The sequence below is a fragment of the Humulus lupulus genome, chromosome 9 (assembly GCF_963169125.1).
Source record: "Humulus lupulus chromosome 9, drHumLupu1.1, whole genome shotgun sequence".
NCBI classification, from domain to species: Eukaryota; Viridiplantae; Streptophyta; class Magnoliopsida; order Rosales; family Cannabaceae; genus Humulus; species Humulus lupulus.
In genome coordinates this window covers 144,603,456-144,609,778 of record NC_084801.1, presented here as the reverse complement: position 1 = coordinate 144,609,778, position 6,323 = coordinate 144,603,456, and the positions used below count along the sequence as shown (strand labels likewise).

Genomic DNA, 6,323 nt, shown 5'->3' with positions numbered 1-6,323 from the left:
ACTAAACTTAGGAATAGGAATACCTTGAATGATCTTATGGATTGATCTAAACCTCAATAACGAAATCACACTATTTTTCACTTCCCAAGTGTTTATAAAAGCTTAGAATGATTAAGCTTTTTAACCTAAAACCCAAGTGTATCTCTCTATAGTAACACTAGCACCTTGGAGGCTCTGATCAAATGCTTGAAGAATGAAGAAAATGGCTGAGTACTAGGTCCTATTTATAGATTTCAAGGAGTGAAACTAACCCCTTTTAATTTGAATAAATAAATGATTGTAAAATGAAAAAGATTTGAATTTTCATTCAACTGACGCCCAGAACTCGGTCAGAATTGTTCAAAGGCAGGTCTAAGTGGTTATGACTATTTTTAAAATTAAAAACAAAACTTTTCAAAAATGAAGCACCAGGGGCGATATATCGCCTACCCTCGGCGATATATCGGTTCCACTTTAATCCCGAGCCCCGTTCGTACATTCGTGCAAAGTCGACGTGTTTTCCGTATCTTCCGTAGGCGATATATCGGCCCCTATGATGCGATATATCGGCATACGTTGATATATCAAACACGTATTTTCCCTTTTTCAGCATATTTTGAATTGGATAAACAGCTTTGACTGAGTCATAATACGATCTTAACAGCTGCTGGAAGGTTCTAGAGCTTCTAGATCTTTCTTTTATTAAAATTATTCATCAAAATACTTAATTCCTTAATAATTATGACTATGACAAGTGTCATGCTCTTATTGGCTCTATCTAAACCTTAGGTTATAATAAATAATATATCTAGGACCAGCAATATTGATCAAACCTTATGTTATAACTAATATTCTTAAACTATAGGTTAAACTTATAAAATCCATAACTGTTGTTATGAGTTTCAAACTAAGTCCCGACTTGAACCAAAATCCACGGCAACTAACATACTACAAACTAATACTAACTACTACTATTATCTAGCTAGCTAAGTAAATATTCTGTGACACTACACACATACACTTAGAATCTTAAACTATTAGGTGAGCAGTAATTCTAAGATGACAATTGAACAATGTAAAACCTTAATTAGTTGGCCACCTAACAAGAAATCACAAAATTCATAACCTTCAAATTGAGAAATAGAAACAATTCAATATTGAGATAAATTAAAGAATAATACTCATTATCAACAATCAAGAATTCATGTCTTGGGTTTTGAATTAACCCTTAACCGAAAAAGAACCTACTCCATAATAGCAATCATAATCACAAACATAATTAAAATTAAAATTAAAGAGATTAAGGGAAGAAAAGAAACTAGATTGATGAACAATAGTGTTGTAGTGTTGTAGTCTTCTCTCCAGCCATTTCTGAGTCTTTTCTCTCAAAAATTGTAATAAAAACTTAATCTCCAATTAACCCTAATAATCTTTTATAGTCTCCTTTAAATTTTATTTAAAATGTAATTAAATTCTGAAAAACAACGTCGCAGGTCGCAGCCTGAATTTCTGCATGTCGCGGCCTAAAATAGAATATGAGAAAAACTGGTCATACAGGTCGCGGCCTGAAAAATCTGGACAGCGGCCCAACTTCACTTTTCTACACAACATGCAATGGCCTAAAAAATCTGGGCAGCAGTCCGACTGGAACATGCAATCTGAAACATTAATTCCAATTAAAGTGTCGCAACCTGAATTTTATGGGCCTCGACCTATCTTTAATTTATTCAATTCTTGAATATAGTAAGCGTGTACGCCGTCGCCAATTCATCACTTTAATCCTGAAAGTGTGGAATGCTCCTAAAACTTTATTTTAACCTCATCTCAGCGAGTCTTTTTCAACCTATTATTCATAAACTACACTTGTCATCAAAATGTCAGATTTATCATCATAAAATGCAATGTAGAAAATACATTGTAGAGTCACAAAACTAAGTTAAAACTACTAAAAATGCTATCATAACACCATCCAAGCATAGAAAAACTTATCAAATATTAATACAAAAATGACCTTATCACTCGGCAATATAATGTGTTGGCAAAAGTCCCATCTACCTCAATTAAAATGTGGGACCTTTGTCGGTGAGATAGGTGAACCTCGCCGGCAAAGTTCCCACGTGTTAAGGTGTTGGGTGACTTTTGCCATTGAGCCATTATGCTTCGGTAAAATTTCATTAAAGCACCGGTAAAAGTGCCCACTAAACAAAACGCGGCTTTTTGGCTTAGGGTTTCGCTGGGTACTTTTGCTGGCGAGCCCAAACCCGTTAGCAAAAGTGATTGCAATATCAGACCTTCGAGTTCACCTCCTCCCCCATTTTCTTCTTCTTCTTCCTTTTCTCCTCTCTCTGCATTTTCAATTTGTCTCCCCCTGAGCCGCCGACCCTCCCAGCCGCCAACCGCCCCTCCCAACCTCTACGACCCACCACCTCCACTCGAACCCCACCCCCTCCCAGCCCCCACGGCCGAGATCCCCACACCCACCTGAGACCCCCACCACCTATCTTCGCCTCCACAGCCAAGCCCACCAACACCCATTTTCCCGAGCCCCCACACTCGTTTTCCTCTCTCTCTCTGTCTGAGCCACCACACCAACGCCGATGTCATTTTCCGAGCTCCACCATCACCTAATCTTGTAATGGTAATTATTTTAATTTTTATATTTTTTTTGTTGTTTTTTTAATTTTTACTTAATTTTCTAACACAATTTCTGTATGTGGTTAATGAATTTCTCGTAGGTCCTTCACTACTGGTCTGAGCCCACCACTGTTGTTGCTTTATATTTGGAGATATCACAGATTTTTCATTTGTGAAAAGTATGTTTTTGGTATTTTTTTGTGATGTGTATATTTTTTTTATATGTGTTCGAAAAATATTAATATGTGTTGGAAATTTTTGGCATGTTTGGATTTTCTGTTAAAAATAATTTATGTGTTATTGTGAATGTTCTAGGATTTTGTGAGTGCATACATTTTAATTTTTGGAATAGTCAATATTAAGCAGTTATGCTATCGAATGTTTTTGTGAAATTTAAAATTACTTAGTAACTTTTAAGTGACTTAAATCCTTGAAATTAGTAACGTTTTAGTAATTTAAGTAATTAATAAAAATTAATTATAAATGATGTGAAAAGAAAAATTAAATTAGCATTATGAAATGGAGTGAAAAGGTGGTTAGGACACACATACATTTTGTTGATACTTTGGAAATTGTTTGTATAGAGGATACCACCTGACCGAAGTTGGCTAAGTGATTGGAATCGACTATCAGCTGAATATAAAAATGTTGTCGCTGAGTTTGTTGAAGCAGCTAAGAATCACGTTGATTATTGGGGTCTAAGTCGTTGTCCGTGTAAGAAATGTGGGAATGCTCATTTTCACGCCCCTGATGCAATCAGAATGCATTTGTTCAACACTAGCATCCAACAATCCTACTTAGTATGGTATTACCACAGAGAGTCGGTAAGTAGGGAACCAGATGTAGACCCAATGGAGGACGGTGACGAGATGGCAGCTATGTTGGCTTATATTTTAGGAGAAGATGACACTAATAGAGAGCCAAGTACTGCTCCAATTGGAGCCTTTAATGACCCCCCCCCCCCTTTAGATGATGACAATAATTGTGACAAGTACAATAATTTGTTTAAGGAGATGTCAAGCGAGGTATACTTTGGTTGTACAAAGTATTCGGCATTGAACTTTTTAGTGAAGCTCATGCATTTGAAAGTTATGCATAAGTGTAGCAACCATTATTTTGATGGTTTGCTTGAATTATTCATTGATGCCATGCCTATGGGAACAATCTTACCTAAGAGTCACTACGAGTCCAAGGCTAAGTTGTGAAGTCTTGGATTAGGATACGAGACGATAGATGCTTACAAACATGATTGTGGACCCTTTTGGAAGGAGAATTTGAGTTTGGGATTTTGTGCTGTTTGTGATGAATATCGTTGGCAAGAATCTGATCTGTAAAATATGCACGCAAGTGTACGTGATCGTGTCAAGTAATAAATTCCGGAAGAACGGATATCGTCCCACTAAGACTATTAACCAATTACCAATAATTATTCTTTACTTTCTATTTGGCAAATAAAATTAAGATGAATACATCTAACTATAAACACAATTTCAATAACTAAAAACAAAACAATTAATCAAAGGATAAAAATAAATAATAAAAAGACCTAGGGTATTAATTTCATCAATTTTTCATTCTATTAATTTTATTAATCAGTTCTAAATTTCTTTCTTCCTATTCTAATAGCAGGTTAACATAAATCAATTCCTATTTTTTTTCAAGATATAAGATCTCAACCTATATGAAAGTTTTCTACATCTCTGTGATAAACTTAAACATATAGCAGGAATTAAGCATAAAAAACCTAATTGCTAGACAAGCCATACAGGTACTTTCATCCAATATGTAACCTAGGTATATATAACGATATCATATTCAATTCTCATCTTTCGAATTTTGAATCAAAATCATAAATCAAGCAAATATTGATCAGGTATTTACTAGCATTAAGCAAACATTATATAGATTAGAATAAAGAAGAAGAATCAATTGAACATCATAATAACATTAAATAGAAATCCAAGCGACTACATTAACCCCTAGATAGAGGTGTTTAGTTCATATCAGACATGACTAAAACAACAAAATAATTATTCAGAAACATAAAATTCAAAGACTTGAAGAAGAAATAAAAAAATATAAAAGTGCAGAAAAACTTGTCTCAGAATCAAATTTAATCTCTAAATTCGTAATTAAAATCTTCCCTCCCCCTAATTAAAACCTAAAGTATGATTTTATACTAAAAAAAACACACGAATTCCTTTTCTTTTCATAGGCAGACCGCGACTTGGCCTGTCTTAGGTTGCGGCCCGTGTCATTTTTAAGGCAATTTTTAAGTCTTGTTCGGTCTTCAGGCACCGCGGCTCGCCTCTCCATGGACCTCCTAGATTCGCCTCTGAATTCTTCTAGCACTGTGACTCTATTGACCAAGTCGCGACTCTAATTTCTTTCAGCAAACGTTGGTTATATGATATCGAAAAGGGGTTGTGGGCTGGTCTTTGAAAATTTCCTATAGCTTGGACTTGTTCCATAGGTATATTATTCATATCTAGGGCAGGACACTGATTTAATGGATGAGCACTCCCACATGTCCCACATAAACTTTAAACTTGCATGGTTTGGGCTGACAGGTTGCTCTGTTGTAACTGCTTCGTTAAAGCTGCCACTTGCACTGTAAGCATGGAAATAGCATCCAATTCAATCATACCAGCCACCTTCTTTGTGTGTTCCCTTTCAGTTGGCCATTGGTAATTATTCATTGCCATCTCCTCTAGCAATCCATACGCCTCATTAGCACTCTTGCTCATGAACGCACATCCTGCTACAGCATCTATTATGGTACGAGTAGTACCATTCAATCCATTATAAAAATTATGAACTAGCATCCACTTCTCTATACCATGATGCGGGAACTTCCTTAACAATTCTTTAAATCTTTCACATGCATCATACAACAATTCCCCTTCTGTCTGGTAGAAATTATTGATTTCCCCTCTCAACTTTACAGCTTTTGCAGGAGGGAAAAACTTTGCTAAGAACTTTGTAGTGAAATTAGCCAACTCTTTGCCCAGTCTCGTAGAGAGAATGGAAATAATCTAAGTCTGATCGCATCTTCACTCACCCCATTCATCTTAAATGTTGTGCATAGCTGCAGAAATTTGGCTATGTTCAAGTTTGGAATATTTGTGGGCAACCCCCCCAAACTGAACAGTTGACTGCACCATTTGTAATATTGCTGGCTTAATCTCAAAATTATTTGCAGCAATAGTGGGGTGTCTAATGCATGAATGCACTCCTATGATAGTAAGAAGTACATAGTCTCTAAGCGTCCTTGGTTCTCTTTCCACTGGAACTTCTGCAATATTTGGAATATTATTAACATTAGCAGTATTTCCTTGATTCTTAGCCATGGAAAAATCCATCATTTTCGTTATCTTTCGATTCTTTCTGCACTTTCTTTCAATTTCAAGATCTACCGGTATGAGCTCTTTTTTTCTACTTCCTCGCATATACCAATTATTTCTAAAACACGACACAGCCTTGATCCAAATGAGTATAAAATATAAAAACCAAATTAGAATAAAAAAAATTTAATTATGATATTGGATATTAAGTCCCCGGCAACGGCGCCAAAAATTTGATCTGTAAAATATGCACGCAAGTGTACGTAGTCGTGTCAAGTAATAAATTCTGAAAGAACAGATATCGTCTCATAGAGACTATTAACCGATTACCAATAATCATTTTTTACTATCTATTTGGAAAATAAA

General features: G+C 35.5%; 1 non-coding gene across 1 annotated transcript; it reads left to right on the top strand.

The window, feature by feature from the left end:
- The first annotated feature begins 5,448 nt into the window (after positions 1-5,448).
- Positions 5,449-5,555, top strand: LOC133803000 (small nucleolar RNA R71). Its single transcript, XR_009877737.1, has one exon. It is a non-coding gene; the product is annotated as a small nucleolar RNA R71 (small nucleolar RNA).
- Positions 5,556-6,323: the final 768 nt, after the last annotated feature.